The sequence below is a fragment of the Rhinoderma darwinii genome, unplaced genomic scaffold (genome assembly GCF_050947455.1).
Source record: "Rhinoderma darwinii isolate aRhiDar2 unplaced genomic scaffold, aRhiDar2.hap1 Scaffold_2429, whole genome shotgun sequence".
Taxonomy (NCBI): domain Eukaryota; kingdom Metazoa; phylum Chordata; class Amphibia; order Anura; family Rhinodermatidae; genus Rhinoderma; species Rhinoderma darwinii.
This window is the reverse complement of record NW_027462728.1, coordinates 520-27,836: the sequence shown is the minus strand read 5'-3', so window position 1 is coordinate 27,836 and position 27,317 is coordinate 520. Positions and strand designations below refer to the sequence as shown.

The window sequence follows — 27,317 nt, the reverse complement described above, 5'->3', positions numbered from 1 at the left end:
GTCTTATATAAAGTTCAGACGGAACTTTGCACGTGTCATAGTGGAGCCCTCAGGATTCCAGAGCCAGCTTTCTGACATCATAATGGGGCCTGCCTCAGAGATAAAAGCCTGGGCCCAGGCAGTGTTGGTCAGTGCTGCTCAGCAGGCAGCACCGGACTGGACTGGATTAAAGCTGATACAAGGTGTGAAGGAACAAGGGGTGGCTGTGGGCATGCACTTGCTGCCGCTGCCAGTGTTTATCTGCATGGCAGGAGGGCATTTGGGCGTTGCCAGGAAGGCGTTTTTATGTAGATTCCTCCTCTTTCAGCACTGCATTGTGGTGCAAGCAAAAGAAGCAAATCCTGTGTAGCTTCCTCTCCGGCCTTTATTCACCTCCCTCCCGCTTAGTAGCTGTAAATGTGTGTGAGCCTGCAGGGCCCCATGGAATTGCCTAGGAGTAGGCTGAATCAATCGCTGCAAGGGGTGAACAGCAGTATGGGACAGGCTCGGGCAAGGCAAGGGCCGCTCGGGTTATCGCTTCTCGGCCTTTTGGCTAAGATCAAGTGTAGTATCTGTTCTTATCAGTTTAATATCTGATACGTCCCCTATCTGGGGACCATATATTAAATGGATTTTTAGAACAGGGAGATGGAAATAGAGCTTGCTCTGTCCACTCCACGCATTGACCTGGTATTGCAGTATTTCCAGGACCGGTGCACCCTTCCCTTATGTGTTGACTAAAATCAGATTCCAAAAGTGCTATTTGTGTTTGCTATTGTTTTTGTCTTTCTGATGGGATCTCCCCTTTTAATCCCATTATTTCAACACCTGTTGGACAATGCATTTGTACAGTCATGTGTGATAATGAGCTCATTTATTAAATGCAATTAATTAATACATTGCCACCTCTTGTTGTGTGTGTGTGTGTGTGTGTGTGTGTGTGTGTGTGTGTGTGTGTGTGTGTGTGTGTGTGTGTGTGTGTGTGTGTGTGTCTTCTGTGTTTCTGTGTTTCCGGCATTTCACATTGGAACAGCTCATTCACCTTCCTTGTCTTCTCTCCGCCCTCCCTTTTAGGTAGGTTAAAGAGCTGCACCTGAGCCAGCCACTGATTGATTGATGCAGCACCACAGTCAAATAGTGGAGTGGAGTAGGGGGAACAGCAAACAGCCATTAAAGCAGCCCGCCCGCCACAATGGACCTACCTGTGTACACTAGATGGATGTGATGGAATGTACTGTCGTCCCTACATTTCCAAGAAGAAGTAAGAATTGCAGTTGCAACAAACCCTTGCTTGCCTACAAAGAGAGCAGCAATTTGGATTTGTTACTATGTTACCTGGAAGAATAACAAACTGTGCAAGGATGGAGGTTGTAGGAGCAAAGAGAAGTTGTCTGTAAAGTTGGTGGATGCCTATTTTCCATTTTGCAGTCCCTTGTCTCCCTCTTGTGGCCTCCTGGAGGCAAATAAATGTGCAAAAAAAAGACAGCCTGGCGGCCGGCTGTTGCAGTGTTGCCCTCTCAGGCAACACTGAGTGACTGACTGAGCCGCACCGTCTTATATAAAGTTCAGACGGAACTTTGCACGTGTCATAGTGGAGCCCTCAGGATTCCAGAGCCAGCTTTCTGACATCATAATGGGGCCTGCCTCAGAGATAAAAGCCTGGGCCCAGGCAGTGTTGGTCAGTGCTGCTCAGCAGGCAGCACCGGACTGGACTGGATTAAAGCTGATACAAGGTGTGAAGGAACAAGGGGTGGCTGTGGGCATGCACTTGCTGCCGCTGCCAGTGTTTATCTGCATGGCAGGAGGGCATTTGGGCGTTGCCAGGAAGGCGTTTTTATGTAGATTCCTCCTCTTTCAGCACTGCATTGTGGTGCAAGCAAAAGAAGCAAATCCTGTGTAGCTTCCTCTCCGGCCTTTATTCACCTCCCTCCCGCTTAGTAGCTGTAAATGTGTGTGAGCCTGCAGGGCCCCATGGAATTGCCTAGGAGTAGGCTGAATCAATCGCTGCAAGGGGTGAACAGCAGTATGGGACAGGCTCGGGCAAGGCAAGGGCCGCTCGGGTTATCGCTTCTCGGCCTTTTGGCTAAGATCAAGTGTAGTATCTGTTCTTATCAGTTTAATATCTGATACGTCCCCTATCTGGGGACCATATATTAAATGGATTTTTAGAACAGGGAGATGGAAATAGAGCTTGCTCTGTCCACTCCACGCATTGACCTGGTATTGCAGTATTTCCAGGACCGGTGCACCCTTCCCTTATGTGTTGACTAAAATCAGATTCCAAAAGTGCTATTTGTGTTTGCTATTGTTTTTGTCTTTCTGATGGGATCTCCCCTTTTAATCCCATTATTTCAACACCTGTTGGACAATGCATTTGTACAGTCATGTGTGATAATGAGCTCATTTATTAAATGCAATTAATTAATACATTGCCACCTCTTGTTGTGTGTGTGTGTGTGTGTGTGTGTGTGTGTGTGTGTGTGTGTGTGTGTGTGTGTGTGTGTGTGTGTGTGTGTGTGTGTGTGTGTGTGTCTTCTGTGTTTCTGTGTTTCCGGCATTTCACATTGGAACAGCTCATTCACCTTCCTTGTCTTCTCTCCGCCCTCCCTTTTAGGTAGGTTAAAGAGCTGCACCTGAGCCAGCCACTGATTGATTGATGCAGCACCACAGTCAAATAGTGGAGTGGAGTAGGGGGAACAGCAAACAGCCATTAAAGCAGCCCGCCCGCCACAATGGACCTACCTGTGTACACTAGATGGATGTGATGGAATGTACTGTCGTCCCTACATTTCCAAGAAGAAGTAAGAATTGCAGTTGCAACAAACCCTTGCTTGCCTACAAAGAGAGCAGCAATTTGGATTTGTTACTATGTTACCTGGAAGAATAACAAACTGTGCAAGGATGGAGGTTGTAGGAGCAAAGAGAAGTTGTCTGTAAAGTTGGTGGATGCCTATTTTCCATTTTGCAGTCCCTTGTCTCCCTCTTGTGGCCTCCTGGAGGCAAATAAATGTGCAAAAAAAAGACAGCCTGGCGGCCGGCTGTTGCAGTGTTGCCCTCTCAGGCAACACTGAGTGACTGACTGAGCCGCACCGTCTTATATAAAGTTCAGACGGAACTTTGCACGTGTCATAGTGGAGCCCTCAGGATTCCAGAGCCAGCTTTCTGACATCATAATGGGGCCTGCCTCAGAGATAAAAGCCTGGGCCCAGGCAGTGTTGGTCAGTGCTGCTCAGCAGGCAGCACCGGACTGGACTGGATTAAAGCTGATACAAGGTGTGAAGGAACAAGGGGTGGCTGTGGGCATGCACTTGCTGCCGCTGCCAGTGTTTATCTGCATGGCAGGAGGGCATTTGGGCGTTGCCAGGAAGGCGTTTTTATGTAGATTCCTCCTCTTTCAGCACTGCATTGTGGTGCAAGCAAAAGAAGCAAATCCTGTGTAGCTTCCTCTCCGGCCTTTATTCACCTCCCTCCCGCTTAGTAGCTGTAAATGTGTGTGAGCCTGCAGGGCCCCATGGAATTGCCTAGGAGTAGGCTGAATCAATCGCTGCAAGGGGTGAACAGCAGTATGGGACAGGCTCGGGCAAGGCAAGGGCCGCTCGGGTTATCGCTTCTCGGCCTTTTGGCTAAGATCAAGTGTAGTATCTGTTCTTATCAGTTTAATATCTGATACGTCCCCTATCTGGGGACCATATATTAAATGGATTTTTAGAACAGGGAGATGGAAATAGAGCTTGCTCTGTCCACTCCACGCATTGACCTGGTATTGCAGTATTTCCAGGACCGGTGCACCCTTCCCTTATGTGTTGACTAAAATCAGATTCCAAAAGTGCTATTTGTGTTTGCTATTGTTTTTGTCTTTCTGATGGGATCTCCCCTTTTAATCCCATTATTTCAACACCTGTTGGACAATGCATTTGTACAGTCATGTGTGATAATGAGCTCATTTATTAAATGCAATTAATTAATACATTGCCACCTCTTGTTGTGTGTGTGTGTGTGTGTGTGTGTGTGTGTGTGTGTGTGTGTGTGTGTGTGTGTGTGTGTGTGTGTGTGTGTGTGTGTCTTCTGTGTTTCTGTGTTTCCGGCATTTCACATTGGAACAGCTCATTCACCTTCCTTGTCTTCTCTCCGCCCTCCCTTTTAGGTAGGTTAAAGAGCTGCACCTGAGCCAGCCACTGATTGATTGATGCAGCACCACAGTCAAATAGTGGAGTGGAGTAGGGGGAACAGCAAACAGCCATTAAAGCAGCCCGCCCGCCACAATGGACCTACCTGTGTACACTAGATGGATGTGATGGAATGTACTGTCGTCCCTACATTTCCAAGAAGAAGTAAGAATTGCAGTTGCAACAAACCCTTGCTTGCCTACAAAGAGAGCAGCAATTTGGATTTGTTACTATGTTACCTGGAAGAATAACAAACTGTGCAAGGATGGAGGTTGTAGGAGCAAAGAGAAGTTGTCTGTAAAGTTGGTGGATGCCTATTTTCCATTTTGCAGTCCCTTGTCTCCCTCTTGTGGCCTCCTGGAGGCAAATAAATGTGCAAAAAAAGACAGCCTGGCGGCCGGCTGTTGCAGTGTTGCCCTCTCAGGCAACACTGAGTGACTGACTGAGCCGCACCGTCTTATATAAAGTTCAGACGGAACTTTGCACGTGTCATAGTGGAGCCCTCAGGATTCCAGAGCCAGCTTTCTGACATCATAATGGGGCCTGCCTCAGAGATAAAAGCCTGGGCCCAGGCAGTGTTGGTCAGTGCTGCTCAGCAGGCAGCACCGGACTGGACTGGATTAAAGCTGATACAAGGTGTGAAGGAACAAGGGGTGGCTGTGGGCATGCACTTGCTGCCGCTGCCAGTGTTTATCTGCATGGCAGGAGGGCATTTGGGCGTTGCCAGGAAGGCGTTTTTATGTAGATTCCTCCTCTTTCAGCACTGCATTGTGGTGCAAGCAAAAGAAGCAAATCCTGTGTAGCTTCCTCTCCGGCCTTTATTCACCTCCCTCCCGCTTAGTAGCTGTAAATGTGTGTGAGCCTGCAGGGCCCCATGGAATTGCCTAGGAGTAGGCTGAATCAATCGCTGCAAGGGGTGAACAGCAGTATGGGACAGGCTCGGGCAAGGCAAGGGCCGCTCGGGTTATCGCTTCTCGGCCTTTTGGCTAAGATCAAGTGTAGTATCTGTTCTTATCAGTTTAATATCTGATACGTCCCCTATCTGGGGACCATATATTAAATGGATTTTTAGAACAGGGAGATGGAAATAGAGCTTGCTCTGTCCACTCCACGCATTGACCTGGTATTGCAGTATTTCCAGGACCGGTGCACCCTTCCCTTATGTGTTGACTAAAATCAGATTCCAAAAGTGCTATTTGTGTTTGCTATTGTTTTTGTCTTTCTGATGGGATCTCCCCTTTTAATCCCATTATTTCAACACCTGTTGGACAATGCATTTGTACAGTCATGTGTGATAATGAGCTCATTTATTAAATGCAATTAATTAATACATTGCCACCTCTTGTTGTGTGTGTGTGTGTGTGTGTGTGTGTGTGTGTGTGTGTGTGTGTGTGTGTGTGTGTGTGGTGTGTGTGTGTGTGTGTGTCTTCTGTGTTTCTGTGTTTCCGGCATTTCACATTGGAACAGCTCATTCACCTTCCTTGTCTTCTCTCCGCCCTCCCTTTTAGGTAGGTTAAAGAGCTGCACCTGAGCCAGCCACTGATTGATTGATGCAGCACCACAGTCAAATAGTGGAGTGGAGTAGGGGGAACAGCAAACAGCCATTAAAGCAGCCCGCCCGCCACAATGGACCTACCTGTGTACACTAGATGGATGTGATGGAATGTACTGTCGTCCCTACATTTCCAAGAAGAAGTAAGAATTGCAGTTGCAACAAACCCTTGCTTGCCTACAAAGAGAGCAGCAATTTGGATTTGTTACTATGTTACCTGGAAGAATAACAAACTGTGCAAGGATGGAGGTTGTAGGAGCAAAGAGAAGTTGTCTGTAAAGTTGGTGGATGCCTATTTTCCATTTTGCAGTCCCTTGTCTCCCTCTTGTGGCCTCCTGGAGGCAAATAAATGTGCAAAAAAAAGACAGCCTGGCGGCCGGCTGTTGCAGTGTTGCCCTCTCAGGCAACACTGAGTGACTGACTGAGCCGCACCGTCTTATATAAAGTTCAGACGGAACTTTGCACGTGTCATAGTGGAGCCCTCAGGATTCGGATTCCAGAGCCAGCTTTCTGACATCATAATGGGGCCTGCCTCAGAGATAAAAGCCTGGGCCCAGGCAGTGTTGGTCAGTGCTGCTCAGCAGGCAGCACCGGACTGGACTGGATTAAAGCTGATACAAGGTGTGAAGGAACAAGGGGTGGCTGTGGGCATGCACTTGCTGCCGCTGCCAGTGTTTATCTGCATGGCAGGAGGGCATTTGGGCGTTGCCAGGAAGGCGTTTTTATGTAGATTCCTCCTCTTTCAGCACTGCATTGTGGTGCAAGCAAAAGAAGCAAATCCTGTGTAGCTTCCTCTCCGGCCTTTATTCACCTCCCTCCCGCTTAGTAGCTGTAAATGTGTGTGAGCCTGCAGGGCCCCATGGAATTGCCTAGGAGTAGGCTGAATCAATCGCTGCAAGGGGTGAACAGCAGTATGGGACAGGCTCGGGCAAGGCAAGGGCCGCTCGGGTTATCGCTTCTCGGCCTTTTGGCTAAGATCAAGTGTAGTATCTGTTCTTATCAGTTTAATATCTGATACGTCCCCTATCTGGGGACCATATATTAAATGGATTTTTAGAACAGGGAGATGGAAATAGAGCTTGCTCTGTCCACTCCACGCATTGACCTGGTATTGCAGTATTTCCAGGACCGGTGCACCCTTCCCTTATGTGTTGACTAAAATCAGATTCCAAAAGTGCTATTTGTGTTTGCTATTGTTTTTGTCTTTCTGATGGGATCTCCCCTTTTAATCCCATTATTTCAACACCTGTTGGACAATGCATTTGTACAGTCATGTGTGATAATGAGCTCATTTATTAAATGCAATTAATTAATACATTGCCACCTCTTGTTGTGTGTGTGTGTGTGTGTGTGTGTGTGTGTGTGTGTGTGTGTGTGTGTGTGTGTGTGTGTGTGTGTGTGTGTGTGTGTGTGTCTTCTGTGTTTCTGTGTTTCCGGCATTTCACATTGGAACAGCTCATTCACCTTCCTTGTCTTCTCTCCGCCCTCCCTTTTAGGTAGGTTAAAGAGCTGCACCTGAGCCAGCCACTGATTGATTGATGCAGCACCACAGTCAAATAGTGGAGTGGAGTAGGGGGAACAGCAAACAGCCATTAAAGCAGCCCGCCCGCCACAATGGACCTACCTGTGTACACTAGATGGATGTGATGGAATGTACTGTCGTCCCTACATTTCCAAGAAGAAGTAAGAATTGCAGTTGCAACAAACCCTTGCTTGCCTACAAAGAGAGCAGCAATTTGGATTTGTTACTATGTTACCTGGAAGAATAACAAACTGTGCAAGGATGGAGGTTGTAGGAGCAAAGAGAAGTTGTCTGTAAAGTTGGTGGATGCCTATTTTCCATTTTGCAGTCCCTTGTCTCCCTCTTGTGGCCTCCTGGAGGCAAATAAATGTGCAAAAAAAAGACAGCCTGGCGGCCGGCTGTTGCAGTGTTGCCCTCTCAGGCAACACTGAGTGACTGACTGAGCCGCACCGTCTTATATAAAGTTCAGACGGAACTTTGCACGTGTCATAGTGGAGCCCTCAGGATTCCAGAGCCAGCTTTCTGACATCATAATGGGGCCTGCCTCAGAGATAAAAGCCTGGGCCCAGGCAGTGTTGGTCAGTGCTGCTCAGCAGGCAGCACCGGACTGGACTGGATTAAAGCTGATACAAGGTGTGAAGGAACAAGGGGTGGCTGTGGGCATGCACTTGCTGCCGCTGCCAGTGTTTATCTGCATGGCAGGAGGGCATTTGGGCGTTGCCAGGAAGGCGTTTTTATGTAGATTCCTCCTCTTTCAGCACTGCATTGTGGTGCAAGCAAAAGAAGCAAATCCTGTGTAGCTTCCTCTCCGGCCTTTATTCACCTCCCTCCCGCTTAGTAGCTGTAAATGTGTGTGAGCCTGCAGGGCCCCATGGAATTGCCTAGGAGTAGGCTGAATCAATCGCTGCAAGGGGTGAACAGCAGTATGGGACAGGCTCGGGCAAGGCAAGGGCCGCTCGGGTTATCGCTTCTCGGCCTTTTGGCTAAGATCAAGTGTAGTATCTGTTCTTATCAGTTTAATATCTGATACGTCCCCTATCTGGGGACCATATATTAAATGGATTTTTAGAACAGGGAGATGGAAATAGAGCTTGCTCTGTCCACTCCACGCATTGACCTGGTATTGCAGTATTTCCAGGACCGGTGCACCCTTCCCTTATGTGTTGACTAAAATCAGATTCCAAAAGTGCTATTTGTGTTTGCTATTGTTTTTGTCTTTCTGATGGGATCTCCCCTTTTAATCCCATTATTTCAACACCTGTTGGACAATGCATTTGTACAGTCATGTGTGATAATGAGCTCATTTATTAAATGCAATTAATTAATACATTGCCACCTCTTGTTGTGTGTGTGTGTGTGTGTGTGTGTGTGTGTGTGTGTGTGTGTGTGTGTGTGTGTGTGTGTGTGTGTGTGTGTGTGTGTGTCTTCTGTGTTTCTGTGTTTCCGGCATTTCACATTGGAACAGCTCATTCACCTTCCTTGTCTTCTCTCCGCCCTCCCTTTTAGGTAGGTTAAAGAGCTGCACCTGAGCCAGCCACTGATTGATTGATGCAGCACCACAGTCAAATAGTGGAGTGGAGTAGGGGGAACAGCAAACAGCCATTAAAGCAGCCCGCCCGCCACAATGGACCTACCTGTGTACACTAGATGGATGTGATGGAATGTACTGTCGTCCCTACATTTCCAAGAAGAAGTAAGAATTGCAGTTGCAACAAACCCTTGCTTGCCTACAAAGAGAGCAGCAATTTGGATTTGTTACTATGTTACCTGGAAGAATAACAAACTGTGCAAGGATGGAGGTTGTAGGAGCAAAGAGAAGTTGTCTGTAAAGTTGGTGGATGCCTATTTTCCATTTTGCAGTCCCTTGTCTCCCTCTTGTGGCCTCCTGGAGGCAAATAAATGTGCAAAAAAAAGACAGCCTGGCGGCCGGCTGTTGCAGTGTTGCCCTCTCAGGCAACACTGAGTGACTGACTGAGCCGCACCGTCTTATATAAAGTTCAGACGGAACTTTGCACGTGTCATAGTGGAGCCCTCAGGATTCCAGAGCCAGCTTTCTGACATCATAATGGGGCCTGCCTCAGAGATAAAAGCCTGGGCCCAGGCAGTGTTGGTCAGTGCTGCTCAGCAGGCAGCACCGGACTGGACTGGATTAAAGCTGATACAAGGTGTGAAGGAACAAGGGGTGGCTGTGGGCATGCACTTGCTGCCGCTGCCAGTGTTTATCTGCATGGCAGGAGGGCATTTGGGCGTTGCCAGGAAGGCGTTTTTATGTAGATTCCTCCTCTTTCAGCACTGCATTGTGGTGCAAGCAAAAGAAGCAAATCCTGTGTAGCTTCCTCTCCGGCCTTTATTCACCTCCCTCCCGCTTAGTAGCTGTAAATGTGTGTGAGCCTGCAGGGCCCCATGGAATTGCCTAGGAGTAGGCTGAATCAATCGCTGCAAGGGGTGAACAGCAGTATGGGACAGGCTCGGGCAAGGCAAGGGCCGCTCGGGTTATCGCTTCTCGGCCTTTTGGCTAAGATCAAGTGTAGTATCTGTTCTTATCAGTTTAATATCTGATACGTCCCCTATCTGGGGACCATATATTAAATGGATTTTTAGAACAGGGAGATGGAAATAGAGCTTGCTCTGTCCACTCCACGCATTGACCTGGTATTGCAGTATTTCCAGGACCGGTGCACCCTTCCCTTATGTGTTGACTAAAATCAGATTCCAAAAGTGCTATTTGTGTTTGCTATTGTTTTTGTCTTTCTGATGGGATCTCCCCTTTTAATCCCATTATTTCAACACCTGTTGGACAATGCATTTGTACAGTCATGTGTGATAATGAGCTCATTTATTAAATGCAATTAATTAATACATTGCCACCTCTTGTTGTGTGTGTGTGTGTGTGTGTGTGTGTGTGTGTGTGTGTGTGTGTGTGTGTGTGTGTGTGTGTGTGTGTGTGTGTGTGTGTGTCTTCTGTGTTTCTGTGTTTCCGGCATTTCACATTGGAACAGCTCATTCACCTTCCTTGTCTTCTCTCCGCCCTCCCTTTTAGGTAGGTTAAAGAGCTGCACCTGAGCCAGCCACTGATTGATTGATGCAGCACCACAGTCAAATAGTGGAGTGGAGTAGGGGGAACAGCAAACAGCCATTAAAGCAGCCCGCCCGCCACAATGGACCTACCTGTGTACACTAGATGGATGTGATGGAATGTACTGTCGTCCCTACATTTCCAAGAAGAAGTAAGAATTGCAGTTGCAACAAACCCTTGCTTGCCTACAAAGAGAGCAGCAATTTGGATTTGTTACTATGTTACCTGGAAGAATAACAAACTGTGCAAGGATGGAGGTTGTAGGAGCAAAGAGAAGTTGTCTGTAAAGTTGGTGGATGCCTATTTTCCATTTTGCAGTCCCTTGTCTCCCTCTTGTGGCCTCCTGGAGGCAAATAAATGTGCAAAAAAAAGACAGCCTGGCGGCCGGCTGTTGCAGTGTTGCCCTCTCAGGCAACACTGAGTGACTGACTGAGCCGCACCGTCTTATATAAAGTTCAGACGGAACTTTGCACGTGTCATAGTGGAGCCCTCAGGATTCCAGAGCCAGCTTTCTGACATCATAATGGGGCCTGCCTCAGAGATAAAAGCCTGGGCCCAGGCAGTGTTGGTCAGTGCTGCTCAGCAGGCAGCACCGGACTGGACTGGATTAAAGCTGATACAAGGTGTGAAGGAACAAGGGGTGGCTGTGGGCATGCACTTGCTGCCGCTGCCAGTGTTTATCTGCATGGCAGGAGGGCATTTGGGCGTTGCCAGGAAGGCGTTTTTATGTAGATTCCTCCTCTTTCAGCACTGCATTGTGGTGCAAGCAAAAGAAGCAAATCCTGTGTAGCTTCCTCTCCGGCCTTTATTCACCTCCCTCCCGCTTAGTAGCTGTAAATGTGTGTGAGCCTGCAGGGCCCCATGGAATTGCCTAGGAGTAGGCTGAATCAATCGCTGCAAGGGGTGAACAGCAGTATGGGACAGGCTCGGGCAAGGCAAGGGCCGCTCGGGTTATCGCTTCTCGGCCTTTTGGCTAAGATCAAGTGTAGTATCTGTTCTTATCAGTTTAATATCTGATACGTCCCCTATCTGGGGACCATATATTAAATGGATTTTTAGAACAGGGAGATGGAAATAGAGCTTGCTCTGTCCACTCCACGCATTGACCTGGTATTGCAGTATTTCCAGGACCGGTGCACCCTTCCCTTATGTGTTGACTAAAATCAGATTCCAAAAGTGCTATTTGTGTTTGCTATTGTTTTTGTCTTTCTGATGGGATCTCCCCTTTTAATCCCATTATTTCAACACCTGTTGGACAATGCATTTGTACAGTCATGTGTGATAATGAGCTCATTTATTAAATGCAATTAATTAATACATTGCCACCTCTTGTTGTGTGTGTGTGTGTGTGTGTGTGTGTGTGTGTGTGTGTGTGTGTGTGTGTGTGTGTGTGTGTGTGTGTGTGTGTGTGTGTCTTCTGTGTTTCTGTGTTTCCGGCATTTCACATTGGAACAGCTCATTCACCTTCCTTGTCTTCTCTCCGCCCTCCCTTTTAGGTAGGTTAAAGAGCTGCACCTGAGCCAGCCACTGATTGATTGATGCAGCACCACAGTCAAATAGTGGAGTGGAGTAGGGGGAACAGCAAACAGCCATTAAAGCAGCCCGCCCGCCACAATGGACCTACCTGTGTACACTAGATGGATGTGATGGAATGTACTGTCGTCCCTACATTTCCAAGAAGAAGTAAGAATTGCAGTTGCAACAAACCCTTGCTTGCCTACAAAGAGAGCAGCAATTTGGATTTGTTACTATGTTACCTGGAAGAATAACAAACTGTGCAAGGATGGAGGTTGTAGGAGCAAAGAGAAGTTGTCTGTAAAGTTGGTGGATGCCTATTTTCCATTTTGCAGTCCCTTGTCTCCCTCTTGTGGCCTCCTGGAGGCAAATAAATGTGCAAAAAAAAGACAGCCTGGCGGCCGGCTGTTGCAGTGTTGCCCTCTCAGGCAACACTGAGTGACTGACTGAGCCGCACCGTCTTATATAAAGTTCAGACGGAACTTTGCACGTGTCATAGTGGAGCCCTCAGGATTCCAGAGCCAGCTTTCTGACATCATAATGGGGCCTGCCTCAGAGATAAAAGCCTGGGCCCAGGCAGTGTTGGTCAGTGCTGCTCAGCAGGCAGCACCGGACTGGACTGGATTAAAGCTGATACAAGGTGTGAAGGAACAAGGGGTGGCTGTGGGCATGCACTTGCTGCCGCTGCCAGTGTTTATCTGCATGGCAGGAGGGCATTTGGGCGTTGCCAGGAAGGCGTTTTTATGTAGATTCCTCCTCTTTCAGCACTGCATTGTGGTGCAAGCAAAAGAAGCAAATCCTGTGTAGCTTCCTCTCCGGCCTTTATTCACCTCCCTCCCGCTTAGTAGCTGTAAATGTGTGTGAGCCTGCAGGGCCCCATGGAATTGCCTAGGAGTAGGCTGAATCAATCGCTGCAAGGGGTGAACAGCAGTATGGGACAGGCTCGGGCAAGGCAAGGGCCGCTCGGGTTATCGCTTCTCGGCCTTTTGGCTAAGATCAAGTGTAGTATCTGTTCTTATCAGTTTAATATCTGATACGTCCCCTATCTGGGGACCATATATTAAATGGATTTTTAGAACAGGGAGATGGAAATAGAGCTTGCTCTGTCCACTCCACGCATTGACCTGGTATTGCAGTATTTCCAGGACCGGTGCACCCTTCCCTTATGTGTTGACTAAAATCAGATTCCAAAAGTGCTATTTGTGTTTGCTATTGTTTTTGTCTTTCTGATGGGATCTCCCCTTTTAATCCCATTATTTCAACACCTGTTGGACAATGCATTTGTACAGTCATGTGTGATAATGAGCTCATTTATTAAATGCAATTAATTAATACATTGCCACCTCTTGTTGTGTGTGTGTGTGTGTGTGTGTGTGTGTGTGTGTGTGTGTGTGTGTGTGTGTGTGTGTGTGTGTGTGTGTGTGTGTGTGTCTTCTGTGTTTCTGTGTTTCCGGCATTTCACATTGGAACAGCTCATTCACCTTCCTTGTCTTCTCTCCGCCCTCCCTTTTAGGTAGGTTAAAGAGCTGCACCTGAGCCAGCCACTGATTGATTGATGCAGCACCACAGTCAAATAGTGGAGTGGAGTAGGGGGAACAGCAAACAGCCATTAAAGCAGCCCGCCCGCCACAATGGACCTACCTGTGTACACTAGATGGATGTGATGGAATGTACTGTCGTCCCTACATTTCCAAGAAGAAGTAAGAATTGCAGTTGCAACAAACCCTTGCTTGCCTACAAAGAGAGCAGCAATTTGGATTTGTTACTATGTTACCTGGAAGAATAACAAACTGTGCAAGGATGGAGGTTGTAGGAGCAAAGAGAAGTTGTCTGTAAAGTTGGTGGATGCCTATTTTCCATTTTGCAGTCCCTTGTCTCCTCTTGTGGCCTCCTGGAGGCAAATAAATGTGCAAAAAAAAGACAGCCTGGCGGCCGGCTGTTGCAGTGTTGCCCTCTCAGGCAACACTGAGTGACTGACTGAGCCGCACCGTCTTATATAAAGTTCAGACGGAACTTTGCACGTGTCATAGTGGAGCCCTCAGGATTCCAGAGCCAGCTTTCTGACATCATAATGGGGCCTGCCTCAGAGATAAAAGCCTGGGCCCAGGCAGTGTTGGTCAGTGCTGCTCAGCAGGCAGCACCGGACTGGACTGGATTAAAGCTGATACAAGGTGTGAAGGAACAAGGGGTGGCTGTGGGCATGCACTTGCTGCCGCTGCCAGTGTTTATCTGCATGGCAGGAGGGCATTTGGGCGTTGCCAGGAAGGCGTTTTTATGTAGATTCCTCCTCTTTCAGCACTGCATTGTGGTGCAAGCAAAAGAAGCAAATCCTGTGTAGCTTCCTCTCCGGCCTTTATTCACCTCCCTCCCGCTTAGTAGCTGTAAATGTGTGTGAGCCTGCAGGGCCCCATGGAATTGCCTAGGAGTAGGCTGAATCAATCGCTGCAAGGGGTGAACAGCAGTATGGGACAGGCTCGGGCAAGGCAAGGGCCGCTCGGGTTATCGCTTCTCGGCCTTTTGGCTAAGATCAAGTGTAGTATCTGTTCTTATCAGTTTAATATCTGATACGTCCCCTATCTGGGGACCATATATTAAATGGATTTTTAGAACAGGGAGATGGAAATAGAGCTTGCTCTGTCCACTCCACGCATTGACCTGGTATTGCAGTATTTCCAGGACCGGTGCACCCTTCCCTTATGTGTTGACTAAAATCAGATTCCAAAAGTGCTATTTGTGTTTGCTATTGTTTTTGTCTTTCTGATGGGATCTCCCCTTTTAATCCCATTATTTCAACACCTGTTGGACAATGCATTTGTACAGTCATGTGTGATAATGAGCTCATTTATTAAATGCAATTAATTAATACATTGCCACCTCTTGTGTGTGTGTGTGTGTGTGTGTGTGTGTGTGTGTGTGTGTGTGTGTGTGTGTGTGTGTGTGTGTGTGTGTGTGTGTGTGTGTGTCTTCTGTGTTTCTGTGTTTCCGGCATTTCACATTGGAACAGCTCATTCACCTTCCTTGTCTTCTCTCCGCCCTCCCTTTTAGGTAGGTTAAAGAGCTGCACCTGAGCCAGCCACTGATTGATTGATGCAGCACCACAGTCAAATAGTGGAGTGGAGTAGGGGGAACAGCAAACAGCCATTAAAGCAGCCCGCCCGCCACAATGGACCTACCTGTGTACACTAGATGGATGTGATGGAATGTACTGTCGTCCCTACATTTCCAAGAAGAAGTAAGAATTGCAGTTGCAACAAACCCTTGCTTGCCTACAAAGAGAGCAGCAATTTGGATTTGTTACTATGTTACCTGGAAGAATAACAAACTGTGCAAGGATGGAGGTTGTAGGAGCAAAGAGAAGTTGTCTGTAAAGTTGGTGGATGCCTATTTTCCATTTTGCAGTCCCTTGTCTCCCTCTTGTGGCCTCCTGGAGGCAAATAAATGTGCAAAAAAAAGACAGCCTGGCGGCCGGCTGTTGCAGTGTTGCCCTCTCAGGCAACACTGAGTGACTGACTGAGCCGCACCGTCTTATATAAAGTTCAGACGGAACTTTGCACGTGTCATAGTGGAGCCCTCAGGATTCCAGAGCCAGCTTTCTGACATCATAATGGGGCCTGCCTCAGAGATAAAAGCCTGGGCCCAGGCAGTGTTGGTCAGTGCTGCTCAGCAGGCAGCACCGGACTGGACTGGATTAAAGCTGATACAAGGTGTGAAGGAACAAGGGGTGGCTGTGGGCATGCACTTGCTGCCGCTGCCAGTGTTTATCTGCATGGCAGGAGGGCATTTGGGCGTTGCCAGGAAGGCGTTTTTATGTAGATTCCTCCTCTTTCAGCACTGCATTGTGGTGCAAGCAAAAGAAGCAAATCCTGTGTAGCTTCCTCTCCGGCCTTTATTCACCTCCCTCCCGCTTAGTAGCTGTAAATGTGTGTGAGCCTGCAGGGCCCCATGGAATTGCCTAGGAGTAGGCTGAATCAATCGCTGCAAGGGGTGAACAGCAGTATGGGACAGGCTCGGGCAAGGCAAGGGCCGCTCGGGTTATCGCTTCTCGGCCTTTTGGCTAAGATCAAGTGTAGTATCTGTTCTTATCAGTTTAATATCTGATACGTCCCCTATCTGGGGACCATATATTAAATGGATTTTTAGAACAGGGAGATGGAAATAGAGCTTGCTCTGTCCACTCCACGCATTGACCTGGTATTGCAGTATTTCCAGGACCGGTGCACCCTTCCCTTATGTGTTGACTAAAATCAGATTCCAAAAGTGCTATTTGTGTTTGCTATTGTTTTTGTCTTTCTGATGGGATCTCCCCTTTTAATCCCATTATTTCAACACCTGTTGGACAATGCATTTGTACAGTCATGTGTGATAATGAGCTCATTTATTAAATGCAATTAATTAATACATTGCCACCTCTTGTTGTGTGTGTGTGTGTGTGTGTGTGTGTGTGTGTGTGTGTGTGTGTGTGTGTGTGTGTGTGTGTGTGTGTGTGTGTGTGTGTGTCTTCTGTGTTTCTGTGTTTCCGGCATTTCACATTGGAACAGCTCATTCACCTTCCTTGTCTTCTCTCCGCCCTCCCTTTTAGGTAGGTTAAAGAGCTGCACCTGAGCCAGCCACTGATTGATTGATGCAGCACCACAGTCAAATAGTGGAGTGGAGTAGGGGGAACAGCAAACAGCCATTAAAGCAGCCCGCCCGCCACAATGGACCTACCTGTGTACACTAGATGGATGTGATGGAATGTACTGTCGTCCCTACATTTCCAAGAAGAAGTAAGAATTGCAGTTGCAACAAACCCTTGCTTGCCTACAAAGAGAGCAGCAATTTGGATTTGTTACTATGTTACCTGGAAGAATAACAAACTGTGCAAGGATGGAGGTTGTAGGAGCAAAGAGAAGTTGTCTGTAAAGTTGGTGGATGCCTATTTTCCATTTTGCAGTCCCTTGTCTCCCTCTTGTGGCCTCCTGGAGGCAAATAAATGTGCAAAAAAAAGACAGCCTGGCGGCCGGCTGTTGCAGTGTTGCCCTCTCAGGCAACACTGAGTGACTGACTGAGCCGCACCGTCTTATATAAAGTTCAGACGGAACTTTGCACGTGTCATAGTGGAGCCCTCAGGATTCCAGAGCCAGCTTTCTGACATCATAATGGGGCCTGCCTCAGAGATAAAAGCCTGGGCCCAGGCAGTGTTGGTCAGTGCTGCTCAGCAGGCAGCACCGGACTGGACTGGATTAAAGCTGATACAAGGTGTGAAGGAACAAGGGGTGGCTGTGGGCATGCACTTGCTGCCGCTGCCAGTGTTTATCTGCATGGCAGGAGGGCATTTGGGCGTTGCCAGGAAGGCGTTTTTATGTAGATTCCTCCTCTTTCAGCACTGCATTGTGGTGCAAGCAAAAGAAGCAAATCCTGTGTAGCTTCCTCTCCGGCCTTTATTCACCTCCCTCCCGCTTAGTAGCTGTAAATGTGGTGAGCCTGCAGGGCCCCATGGAATTGCCTAGGAGTAGGCTGAATCAATCGCTGCAAGGGGTGAACAGCAGTATGGGACAGGCTCGGGCAAGGCAAGGGCCGCTCGGGTTATCGCTTCTCGGCCTTTTGGCTAAGATCAAGTGTAGTATCTGTTCTTATCAGTTTAATATCTGATACGTCCCCTATCTGGGGACCATATATTAAATGGATTTTTAGAACAGGGAGATGGAAATAGAGCTTGCTCTGTCCACTCCACGCATTGACCTGGTATTGCAGTATTTCCAGGACCGGTGCACCCTTCCCTTATGTGTTGACTAAAATCAGATTCCAAAAGTGCTATTTGTGTTTGCTATTGTTTTTGTCTTTCTGATGGGATCTCCCCTTTTAATCCCATTATTTCAACACCTGTTGGACAATGCATTTGTACAGTCATGTGTGATAATGAGCTCATTTATTAAATGCAATTAATTAATACATTGCCACCTCTTGTTGTGTGTGTGTGTGTGTGTGTGTGTGTGTGTGTGTGTGTGTGTGTGTGTGTGTGTGTGTGTGTGTGTGTGTGTGTGTGTGTCTTCTGTGTTTCTGTGTTTCCGGCATTTCACATTGGAACAGCTCATTCACCTTCCTTGTCTTCTCTCCGCCCTCCCTTTTAGGTAGGTTAAAGAGCTGCACCTGAGCCAGCCACTGATTGATTGATGCAGCACCACAGTCAAATAGTGGAGTGGAGTAGGGGGAACAGCAAACAGCCATTAAAGCAGCCCGCCCGCCACAATGGACCTACCTGTGTACACTAGATGGATGTGATGGAATGTACTGTCGTCCCTACATTTCCAAGAAGAAGTAAGAATTGCAGTTGCAACAAACCCTTGCTTGCCTACAAAGAGAGCAGCAATTTGGATTTGTTACTATGTTACCTGGAAGAATAACAAACTGTGCAAGGATGGAGGTTGTAGGAGCAAAGAGAAGTTGTCTGTAAAGTTGGTGGATGCCTATTTTCCATTTTGCAGTCCCTTGTCTCCCTCTTGTGGCCTCCTGGAGGCAAATAAATGTGCAAAAAAAAGACAGCCTGGCGGCCGGCTGTTGCAGTGTTGCCCTCTCAGGCAACACTGAGTGACTGACTGAGCCGCACCGTCTTATATAAAGTTCAGACGGAACTTTGCACGTGTCATAGTGGAGCCCTCAGGATTCCAGAGCCAGCTTTCTGACATCATAATGGGGCCTGCCTCAGAGATAAAAGCCTGGGCCCAGGCAGTGTTGGTCAGTGCTGCTCAGCAGGCAGCACCGGACTGGACTGGATTAAAGCTGATACAAGGTGTGAAGGAACAAGGGGTGGCTGTGGGCATGCACTTGCTGCCGCTGCCAGTGTTTATCTGCATGGCAGGAGGGCATTTGGGCGTTGCCAGGAAGGCGTTTTTATGTAGATTCCTCCTCTTTCAGCACTGCATTGTGGTGCAAGCAAAAGAAGCAAATCCTGTGTAGCTTCCTCTCCGGCCTTTATTCACCTCCCTCCCGCTTAGTAGCTGTAAATGTGTGTGAGCCTGCAGGGCCCCATGGAATTGCCTAGGAGTAGGCTGAATCAATCGCTGCAAGGGGTGAACAGCAGTATGGGACAGGCTCGGGCAAGGCAAGGGCCGCTCGGGTTATCGCTTCTCGGCCTTTTGGCTAAGATCAAGTGTAGTATCTGTTCTTATCAGTTTAATATCTGATACGTCCCCTATCTGGGGACCATATATTAAATGGATTTTTAGAACAGGGAGATGGAAATAGAGCTTGCTCTGTCCACTCCACGCATTGACCTGGTATTGCAGTATTTCCAGGACCGGTGCACCCTTCCCTTATGTGTTGACTAAAATCAGATTCCAAAAGTGCTATTTGTGTTTGCTATTGTTTTTGTCTTTCTGATGGGATCTCCCCTTTTAATCCCATTATTTCAACACCTGTTGGACAATGCATTTGTACAGTCATGTGTGATAATGAGCTCATTTATTAAATGCAATTAATTAATACATTGCCACCTCTTGTTGTGTGTGTGTGTGTGTGTGTGTGTGTGTGTGTGTGTGTGTGTGTGTGTGTGTGTGTGTGTGTGTGTGTGTGTGTGTGTGTCTTCTGTGTTTCTGTGTTTCCGGCATTTCACATTGGAACAGCTCATTCACCTTCCTTGTCTTCTCTCCGCCCTCCCTTTTAGGTAGGTTAAAGAGCTGCACCTGAGCCAGCCACTGATTGATTGATGCAGCACCACAGTCAAATAGTGGAGTGGAGTAGGGGGAACAGCAAACAGCCATTAAAGCAGCCCGCCCGCCACAATGGACCTACCTGTGTACACTAGATGGATGTGATGGAATGTACTGTCGTCCCTACATTTCCAAGAAGAAGTAAGAATTGCAGTTGCAACAAACCCTTGCTTGCCTACAAAGAGAGCAGCAATTTGGATTTGTTACTATGTTACCTGGAAGAATAACAAACTGTGCAAGGATGGAGGTTGTAGGAGCAAAGAGAAGTTGTCTGTAAAGTTGGTGGATGCCTATTTTCCATTTTGCAGTCCCTTGTCTCCCTCTTGTGGCCTCCTGGAGGCAAATAAATGTGCAAAAAAAAGACAGCCTGGCGGCCGGCTGTTGCAGTGTTGCCCTCTCAGGCAACACTGAGTGACTGACTGAGCCGCACCGTCTTATATAAAGTTCAGACGGAACTTTGCACGTGTCATAGTGGAGCCCTCAGGATTCCAGAGCCAGCTTTCTGACATCATAATGGGGCCTGCCTCAGAGATAAAAGCCTGGGCCCAGGCAGTGTTGGTCAGTGCTGCTCAGCAGGCAGCACCGGACTGGACTGGATTAAAGCTGATACAAGGTGTGAAGGAACAAGGGGTGGCTGTGGGCATGCACTTGCTGCCGCTGCCAGTGTTTATCTGCATGGCAGGAGGGCATTTGGGCGTTGCCAGGAAGGCGTTTTTATGTAGATTCCTCCTCTTTCAGCACTGCATTGTGGTGCAAGCAAAAGAAGCAAATCCTGTGTAGCTTCCTCTCCGGCCTTTATTCACCTCCCTCCCGCTTAGTAGCTGTAAATGTGTGTGAGCCTGCAGGGCCCCATGGAATTGCCTAGGAGTAGGCTGAATCAATCGCTGCAAGGGGTGAACAGCAGTATGGGACAGGCTCGGGCAAGGCAAGGGCCGCTCGGGTTATCGCTTCTCGGCCTTTTGGCTAAGATCAAGTGTAGTATCTGTTCTTATCAGTTTAATATCTGATACGTCCCCTATCTGGGGACCATATATTAAATGGATTTTTAGAACAGGGAGATGGAAATAGAGCTTGCTCTGTCCACTCCACGCATTGACCTGGTATTGCAGTATTTCCAGGACCGGTGCACCCTTCCCTTATGTGTTGACTAAAATCAGATTCCAAAAGTGCTATTTGTGTTTGCTATTGTTTTTGTCTTTCTGATGGGATCTCCCCTTTTAATCCCATTATTTCAACACCTGTTGGACAATGCATTTGTACAGTCATGTGTGATAATGAGCTCATTTATTAAATGCAATTAATTAATACATTGCCACCTCTTGTTGTGTGTGTGTGTGTGTGTGTGTGTGTGTGTGTGTGTGTGTGTGTGTGTGTGTGTGTGTGTGTGTGTGTGTGTGTGTGTGTGTGTCTTCTGTGTTTCTGTGTTTCCGGCATTTCACATTGGAACAGCTCATTCACCTTCCTTGTCTTCTCTCCGCCCTCCCTTTTAGGTAGGTTAAAGAGCTGCACCTGAGCCAGCCACTGATTGATTGATGCAGCACCACAGTCAAATAGTGGAGTGGAGTAGGGGGAACAGCAAACAGCCATTAAAGCAGCCCGCCCGCCACAATGGACCTACCTGTGTACACTAGATGGATGTGATGGAATGTACTGTCGTCCCTACATTTCCAAGAAGAAGTAAGAATTGCAGTTGCAACAAACCCTTGCTTGCCTACAAAGAGAGCAGCAATTTGGATTTGTTACTATGTTACCTGGAAGAATAACAAACTGTGCAAGGATGGAGGTTGTAGGAGCAAAGAGAAGTTGTCTGTAAAGTTGGTGGATGCCTATTTTCCATTTTGCAGTCCCTTGTCTCCCTCTTGTGGCCTCCTGGAGGCAAATAAATGTGCAAAAAAAAGACAGCCTGGCGGCCGGCTGTTGCAGTGTTGCCCTCTCAGGCAACACTGAGTGACTGACTGAGCCGCACCGTCTTATATAAAGTTCAGACGGAACTTTGCACGTGTCATAGTGGAGCCCTCAGGATTCCAGAGCCAGCTTTCTGACATCATAATGGGGCCTGCCTCAGAGATAAAAGCCTGGGCCCAGGCAGTGTTGGTCAGTGCTGCTCAGCAGGCAGCACCGGACTGGACTGGATTAAAGCTGATACAAGGTGTGAAGGAACAAGGGGTGGCTGTGGGCATGCACTTGCTGCCGCTGCCAGTGTTTATCTGCATGGCAGGAGGGCATTTGGGCGTTGCCAGGAAGGCGTTTTTATGTAGATTCCTCCTCTTTCAGCACTGCATTGTGGTGCAAGCAAAAGAAGCAAATCCTGTGTAGCTTCCTCTCCGGCCTTTATTCACCTCCCTCCCGCTTAGTAGCTGTAAATGTGTGTGAGCCTGCAGGGCCCCATGGAATTGCCTAGGAGTAGGCTGAATCAATCGCTGCAAGGGGTGAACAGCAGTATGGGACAGGCTCGGGCAAGGCAAGGGCCGCTCGGGTTATCGCTTCTCGGCCTTTTGGCTAAGATCAAGTGTAGTATCTGTTCTTATCAGTTTAATATCTGATACGTCCCCTATCTGGGGACCATATATTAAATGGATTTTTAGAACAGGGAGATGGAAATAGAGCTTGCTCTGTCCACTCCACGCATTGACCTGGTATTGCAGTATTTCCAGGACCGGTGCACCCTTCCCTTATGTGTTGACTAAAATCAGATTCCAAAAGTGCTATTTGTGTTTGCTATTGTTTTTGTCTTTCTGATGGGATCTCCCCTTTTAATCCCATTATTTCAACACCTGTTGGACAATGCATTTGTACAGTCATGTGTGATAATGAGCTCATTTATTAAATGCAATTAATTAATACATTGCCACCTCTTGTTGTGTGTGTGTGTGTGTGTGTGTGTGTGTGTGTGTGTGTGTGTGTGTGTGTGTGTGTGTGTGTGTGTGTGTGTGTGTGTGTCTTCTGTGTTTCTGTGTTTCCGGCATTTCACATTGGAACAGCTCATTCACCTTCCTTGTCTTCTCTCCGCCCTCCCTTTTAGGTAGGTTAAAGAGCTGCACCTGAGCCAGCCACTGATTGATTGATGCAGCACCACAGTCAAATAGTGGAGTGGAGTAGGGGGAACAGCAAACAGCCATTAAAGCAGCCCGCCCGCCACAATGGACCTACCTGTGTACACTAGATGGATGTGATGGAATGTACTGTCGTCCCTACATTTCCAAGAAGAAGTAAGAATTGCAGTTGCAACAAACCCTTGCTTGCCTACAAAGAGAGCAGCAATTTGGATTTGTTACTATGTTACCTGGAAGAATAACAAACTGTGCAAGGATGGAGGTTGTAGGAGCAAAGAGAAGTTGTCTGTAAAGTTGGTGGATGCCTATTTTCCATTTTGCAGTCCCTTGTCTCCCTCTTGTGGCCTCCTGGAGGCAAATAAATGTGCAAAAAAAAGACAGCCTGGCGGCCGGCTGTTGCAGTGTTGCCCTCTCAGGCAACACTGAGTGACTGACTGAGCCGCACCGTCTTATATAAAGTTCAGACGGAACTTTGCACGTGTCATAGTGGAGCCCTCAGGATTCCAGAGCCAGCTTTCTGACATCATAATGGGGCCTGCCTCAGAGATAAAAGCCTGGGCCCAGGCAGTGTTGGTCAGTGCTGCTCAGCAGGCAGCACCGGACTGGACTGGATTAAAGCTGATACAAGGTGTGAAGGAACAAGGGGTGGCTGTGGGCATGCACTTGCTGCCGCTGCCAGTGTTTATCTGCATGGCAGGAGGGCATTTGGGCGTTGCCAGGAAGGCGTTTTTATGTAGATTCCTCCTCTTTCAGCACTGCATTGTGGTGCAAGCAAAAGAAGCAAATCCTGTGTAGCTTCCTCTCCGGCCTTTATTCACCTCCCTCCCGCTTAGTAGCTGTAAATGTGTGTGAGCCTGCAGGGCCCCATGGAATTGCCTAGGAGTAGGCTGAATCAATCGCTGCAAGGGGTGAACAGCAGTATGGGACAGGCTCGGGCAAGGCAAGGGCCGCTCGGGTTATCGCTTCTCGGCCTTTTGGCTAAGATCAAGTGTAGTATCTGTTCTTATCAGTTTAATATCTGATACGTCCCCTATCTGGGGACCATATATTAAATGGATTTTTAGAACAGGGAGATGGAAATAGAGCTTGCTCTGTCCACTCCACGCATTGACCTGGTATTGCAGTATTTCCAGGACCGGTGCACCCTTCCCTTATGTGTTGACTAAAATCAGATTCCAAAAGTGCTATTTGTGTTTGCTATTGTTTTTGTCTTTCTGATGGGATCTCCCCTTTTAATCCCATTATTTCAACACCTGTTGGACAATGCATTTGTACAGTCATGTGTGATAATGAGCTCATTTATTAAATGCAATTAATTAATACATTGCCACCTCTTGTTGTGTGTGTGTGTGTGTGTGTGTGTGTGTGTGTGTGTGTGTGTGTGTGTGTGTGTGTGTGTGTGTGTGTGTGTGTGTGTCTTCTGTGTTTCTGTGTTTCCGGCATTTCACATTGGAACAGCTCATTCACCTTCCTTGTCTTCTCTCCGCCCTCCCTTTTAGGTAGGTTAAAGAGCTGCACCTGAGCCAGCCACTGATTGATTGATGCAGCACCACAGTCAAATAGTGGAGTGGAGTAGGGGGAACAGCAAACAGCCATTAAAGCAGCCCGCCCGCCACAATGGACCTACCTGTGTACACTAGATGGATGTGATGGAATGTACTGTCGTCCCTACATTTCCAAGAAGAAGTAAGAATTGCAGTTGCAACAAACCCTTGCTTGCCTACAAAGAGAGCAGCAATTTGGATTTGTTACTATGTTACCTGGAAGAATAACAAACTGTGCAAGGATGGAGGTTGTAGGAGCAAAGAGAAGTTGTCTGTAAAGTTGGTGGATGCCTATTTTCCATTTTGCAGTCCCTTGTCTCCCTCTTGTGGCCTCCTGGAGGCAAATAAATGTGCAAAAAAAAGACAGCCTGGCGGCCGGCTGTTGCAGTGTTGCCCTCTCAGGCAACACTGAGTGACTGACTGAGCCGCACCGTCTTATATAAAGTTCAGACGGAACTTTGCACGTGTCATAGTGGAGCCCTCAGGATTCCAGAGCCAGCTTTCTGACATCATAATGGGGCCTGCCTCAGAGATAAAAGCCTGGGCCCAGGCAGTGTTGGTCAGTGCTGCTCAGCAGGCAGCACCGGACTGGACTGGATTAAAGCTGATACAAGGTGTGAAGGAACAAGGGGTGGCTGTGGGCATGCACTTGCTGCCGCTGCCAGTGTTTATCTGCATGGCAGGAGGGCATTTGGGCGTTGCCAGGAAGGCGTTTTTATGTAGATTCCTCCTCTTTCAGCACTGCATTGTGGTGCAAGCAAAAGAAGCAAATCCTGTGTAGCTTCCTCTCCGGCCTTTATTCACCTCCCTCCCGCTTAGTAGCTGTAAATGTGTGTGAGCCTGCAGGGCCCCATGGAATTGCCTAGGAGTAGGCTGAATCAATCGCTGCAAGGGGTGAACAGCAGTATGGGACAGGCTCGGGCAAGGCAAGGGCCGCTCGGGTTATCGCTTCTCGGCCTTTTGGCTAAGATCAAGTGTAGTATCTGTTCTTATCAGTTTAATATCTGATACGTCCCCTATCTGGGGACCATATATTAAATGGATTTTTAGAACAGGGAGATGGAAATAGAGCTTGCTCTGTCCACTCCACGCATTGACCTGGTATTGCAGTATTTCCAGGACCGGTGCACCCTTCCCTTATGTGTTGACTAAAATCAGATTCCAAAAGTGCTATTTGTGTTTGCTATTGTTTTTGTCTTTCTGATGGGATCTCCCCTTTTAATCCCATTATTTCAACACCTGTTGGACAATGCATTTGTACAGTCATGTGTGATAATGAGCTCATTTATTAAATGCAATTAATTAATACATTGCCACCTCTTGTTGTGTGTGTGTGTGTGTGTGTGTGTGTGTGTGTGTGTGTGTGTGTGTGTGTGTGTGTGTGTGTGTGTGTGTGTGTGTGTGTCTTCTGTGTTTCTGTGTTTCCGGCATTTCACATTGGAACAGCTCATTCACCTTCCTTGTCTTCTCTCCGCCCTCCCTTTTAGGTAGGTTAAAGAGCTGCACCTGAGCCAGCCACTGATTGATTGATGCAGCACCACAGTCAAATAGTGGAGTGGAGTAGGGGGAACAGCAAACAGCCATTAAAGCAGCCCGCCCGCCACAATGGACCTACCTGTGTACACTAGATGGATGTGATGGAATGTACTGTCGTCCCTACATTTCCAAGAAGAAGTAAGAATTGCAGTTGCAACAAACCCTTGCTTGCCTACAAAGAGAGCAGCAATTTGGATTTGTTACTATGTTACCTGGAAGAATAACAAACTGTGCAAGGATGGAGGTTGTAGGAGCAAAGAGAAGTTGTCTGTAAAGTTGGTGGATGCCTATTTTCCATTTTGCAGTCCCTTGTCTCCCTCTTGTGGCCTCCTGGAGGCAAATAAATGTGCAAAAAAAAGACAGCCTGGCGGCCGGCTGTTGCAGTGTTGCCCTCTCAGGCAACACTGAGTGACTGACTGAGCCGCACCGTCTTATATAAAGTTCAGACGGAACTTTGCACGTGTCATAGTGGAGCCCTCAGGATTCCAGAGCCAGCTTTCTGACATCATAATGGGGCCTGCCTCAGAGATAAAAGCCTGGGCCCAGGCAGTGTTGGTCAGTGCTGCTCAGCAGGCAGCACCGGACTGGACTGGATTAAAGCTGATACAAGGTGTGAAGGAACAAGGGGTGGCTGTGGGCATGCACTTGCTGCCGCTGCCAGTGTTTATCTGCATGGCAGGAGGGCATTTGGGCGTTGCCAGGAAGGCGTTTTTATGTAGATTCCTCCTCTTTCAGCACTGCATTGTGGTGCAAGCAAAAGAAGCAAATCCTGTGTAGCTTCCTCTCCGGCCTTTATTCACCTCCCTCCCGCTTAGTAGCTGTAAATGTGTGTGAGCCTGCAGGGCCCCATGGAATTGCCTAGGAGTAGGCTGAATCAATCGCTGCAAGGGGTGAACAGCAGTATGGGACAGGCTCGGGCAAGGCAAGGGCCGCTCGGGTTATCGCTTCTCGGCCTTTTGGCTAAGATCAAGTGTAGTATCTGTTCTTATCAGTTTAATATCTGATACGTCCCCTATCTGGGGACCATATATTAAATGGATTTTTAGAACAGGGAGATGGAAATAGAGCTTGCTCTGTCCACTCCACGCATTGACCTGGTATTGCAGTATTTCCAGGACCGGTGCACCCTTCCCTTATGTGTTGACTAAAATCAGATTCCAAAAGTGCTATTTGTGTTTGCTATTGTTTTTGTCTTTCTGATGGGATCTCCCCTTTTAATCCCATTATTTCAACACCTGTTGGACAATGCATTTGTACAGTCATGTGTGATAATGAGCTCATTTATTAAATGCAATTAATTAATACATTGCCACCTCTTGTTGTGTGTGTGTGTGTGTGTGTGTGTGTGTGTGTGTGTGTGTTGTGTGTGTGTGTGTGTGTGTGTGTGTGTGTGTGTGTGTCTTCTGTGTTTCTGTGTTTCCGGCATTTCACATTGGAACAGCTCATTCACCTTCCTTGTCTTCTCTCCGCCCTCCCTTTTAGGTAGGTTAAAGAGCTGCACCTGAGCCAGCCACTGATTGATTGATGCAGCACCACAGTCAAATAGTGGAGTGGAGTAGGGGGAACAGCAAACAGCCATTAAAGCAGCCGCCCGCCACAATGGACCTACCTGTGTACACTAGATGGATGTGATGGAATGTACTGTCGTCCCTACATTCCAAGAAGAAGTAAGAATTGCAGTTGCAA

The 27,317-nt window shown here is 47.8% G+C and overlaps 18 non-coding genes across 18 annotated transcripts; all 18 read left to right on the top strand.

Moving 5' to 3' along the window:
• The first annotated feature begins 512 nt into the window (after positions 1 to 512).
• On the top strand, positions 513 to 703 carry LOC142702694 (U2 spliceosomal RNA). Its single transcript, XR_012867238.1, has one exon. It is a non-coding gene; the product is annotated as a U2 spliceosomal RNA (small nuclear RNA).
• Positions 704 to 2,042: 1,339 nt separating this feature from the next.
• Positions 2,043 to 2,233, top strand: LOC142702693 (U2 spliceosomal RNA). Its single transcript, XR_012867237.1, has one exon. It is a non-coding gene; the product is annotated as a U2 spliceosomal RNA (small nuclear RNA).
• A 1,349-nt stretch (positions 2,234 to 3,582) lies between these two features.
• LOC142702692 (U2 spliceosomal RNA) lies at positions 3,583 to 3,773 on the top strand. Its single transcript, XR_012867236.1, has one exon. It is a non-coding gene; the product is annotated as a U2 spliceosomal RNA (small nuclear RNA).
• A 1,338-nt stretch (positions 3,774 to 5,111) lies between these two features.
• On the top strand, positions 5,112 to 5,302 carry LOC142702690 (U2 spliceosomal RNA). The gene has a single exon (XR_012867234.1). It is a non-coding gene; the product is annotated as a U2 spliceosomal RNA (small nuclear RNA).
• Positions 5,303 to 6,648: 1,346 nt separating this feature from the next.
• Positions 6,649 to 6,839, top strand: LOC142702689 (U2 spliceosomal RNA). The gene has a single exon (XR_012867233.1). It is a non-coding gene; the product is annotated as a U2 spliceosomal RNA (small nuclear RNA).
• Positions 6,840 to 8,182: 1,343 nt separating this feature from the next.
• Positions 8,183 to 8,373, top strand: LOC142702688 (U2 spliceosomal RNA). The gene has a single exon (XR_012867232.1). It is a non-coding gene; the product is annotated as a U2 spliceosomal RNA (small nuclear RNA).
• Positions 8,374 to 9,714: 1,341 nt separating this feature from the next.
• On the top strand, positions 9,715 to 9,905 carry LOC142702686 (U2 spliceosomal RNA). The gene has a single exon (XR_012867231.1). It is a non-coding gene; the product is annotated as a U2 spliceosomal RNA (small nuclear RNA).
• A 1,343-nt stretch (positions 9,906 to 11,248) lies between these two features.
• On the top strand, positions 11,249 to 11,439 carry LOC142702685 (U2 spliceosomal RNA). The gene has a single exon (XR_012867230.1). It is a non-coding gene; the product is annotated as a U2 spliceosomal RNA (small nuclear RNA).
• A 1,341-nt stretch (positions 11,440 to 12,780) lies between these two features.
• Positions 12,781 to 12,971, top strand: LOC142702684 (U2 spliceosomal RNA). The gene has a single exon (XR_012867229.1). It is a non-coding gene; the product is annotated as a U2 spliceosomal RNA (small nuclear RNA).
• Positions 12,972 to 14,311: 1,340 nt separating this feature from the next.
• Positions 14,312 to 14,502, top strand: LOC142702683 (U2 spliceosomal RNA). The gene has a single exon (XR_012867228.1). It is a non-coding gene; the product is annotated as a U2 spliceosomal RNA (small nuclear RNA).
• A 1,342-nt stretch (positions 14,503 to 15,844) lies between these two features.
• Positions 15,845 to 16,035, top strand: LOC142702682 (U2 spliceosomal RNA). Its single transcript, XR_012867227.1, has one exon. It is a non-coding gene; the product is annotated as a U2 spliceosomal RNA (small nuclear RNA).
• Positions 16,036 to 17,377: 1,342 nt separating this feature from the next.
• On the top strand, positions 17,378 to 17,568 carry LOC142702681 (U2 spliceosomal RNA). The gene has a single exon (XR_012867226.1). It is a non-coding gene; the product is annotated as a U2 spliceosomal RNA (small nuclear RNA).
• A 1,341-nt stretch (positions 17,569 to 18,909) lies between these two features.
• On the top strand, positions 18,910 to 19,100 carry LOC142702680 (U2 spliceosomal RNA). The gene has a single exon (XR_012867225.1). It is a non-coding gene; the product is annotated as a U2 spliceosomal RNA (small nuclear RNA).
• A 1,341-nt stretch (positions 19,101 to 20,441) lies between these two features.
• On the top strand, positions 20,442 to 20,632 carry LOC142702697 (U2 spliceosomal RNA). The gene has a single exon (XR_012867241.1). It is a non-coding gene; the product is annotated as a U2 spliceosomal RNA (small nuclear RNA).
• Positions 20,633 to 21,977: 1,345 nt separating this feature from the next.
• LOC142702696 (U2 spliceosomal RNA) lies at positions 21,978 to 22,168 on the top strand. Its single transcript, XR_012867240.1, has one exon. It is a non-coding gene; the product is annotated as a U2 spliceosomal RNA (small nuclear RNA).
• Positions 22,169 to 23,509: 1,341 nt separating this feature from the next.
• LOC142702695 (U2 spliceosomal RNA) lies at positions 23,510 to 23,700 on the top strand. The gene has a single exon (XR_012867239.1). It is a non-coding gene; the product is annotated as a U2 spliceosomal RNA (small nuclear RNA).
• A 1,339-nt stretch (positions 23,701 to 25,039) lies between these two features.
• LOC142702691 (U2 spliceosomal RNA) lies at positions 25,040 to 25,230 on the top strand. Its single transcript, XR_012867235.1, has one exon. It is a non-coding gene; the product is annotated as a U2 spliceosomal RNA (small nuclear RNA).
• A 1,341-nt stretch (positions 25,231 to 26,571) lies between these two features.
• Positions 26,572 to 26,762, top strand: LOC142702679 (U2 spliceosomal RNA). The gene has a single exon (XR_012867224.1). It is a non-coding gene; the product is annotated as a U2 spliceosomal RNA (small nuclear RNA).
• The last annotated feature ends 555 nt before the right edge of the window (positions 26,763 to 27,317 follow it).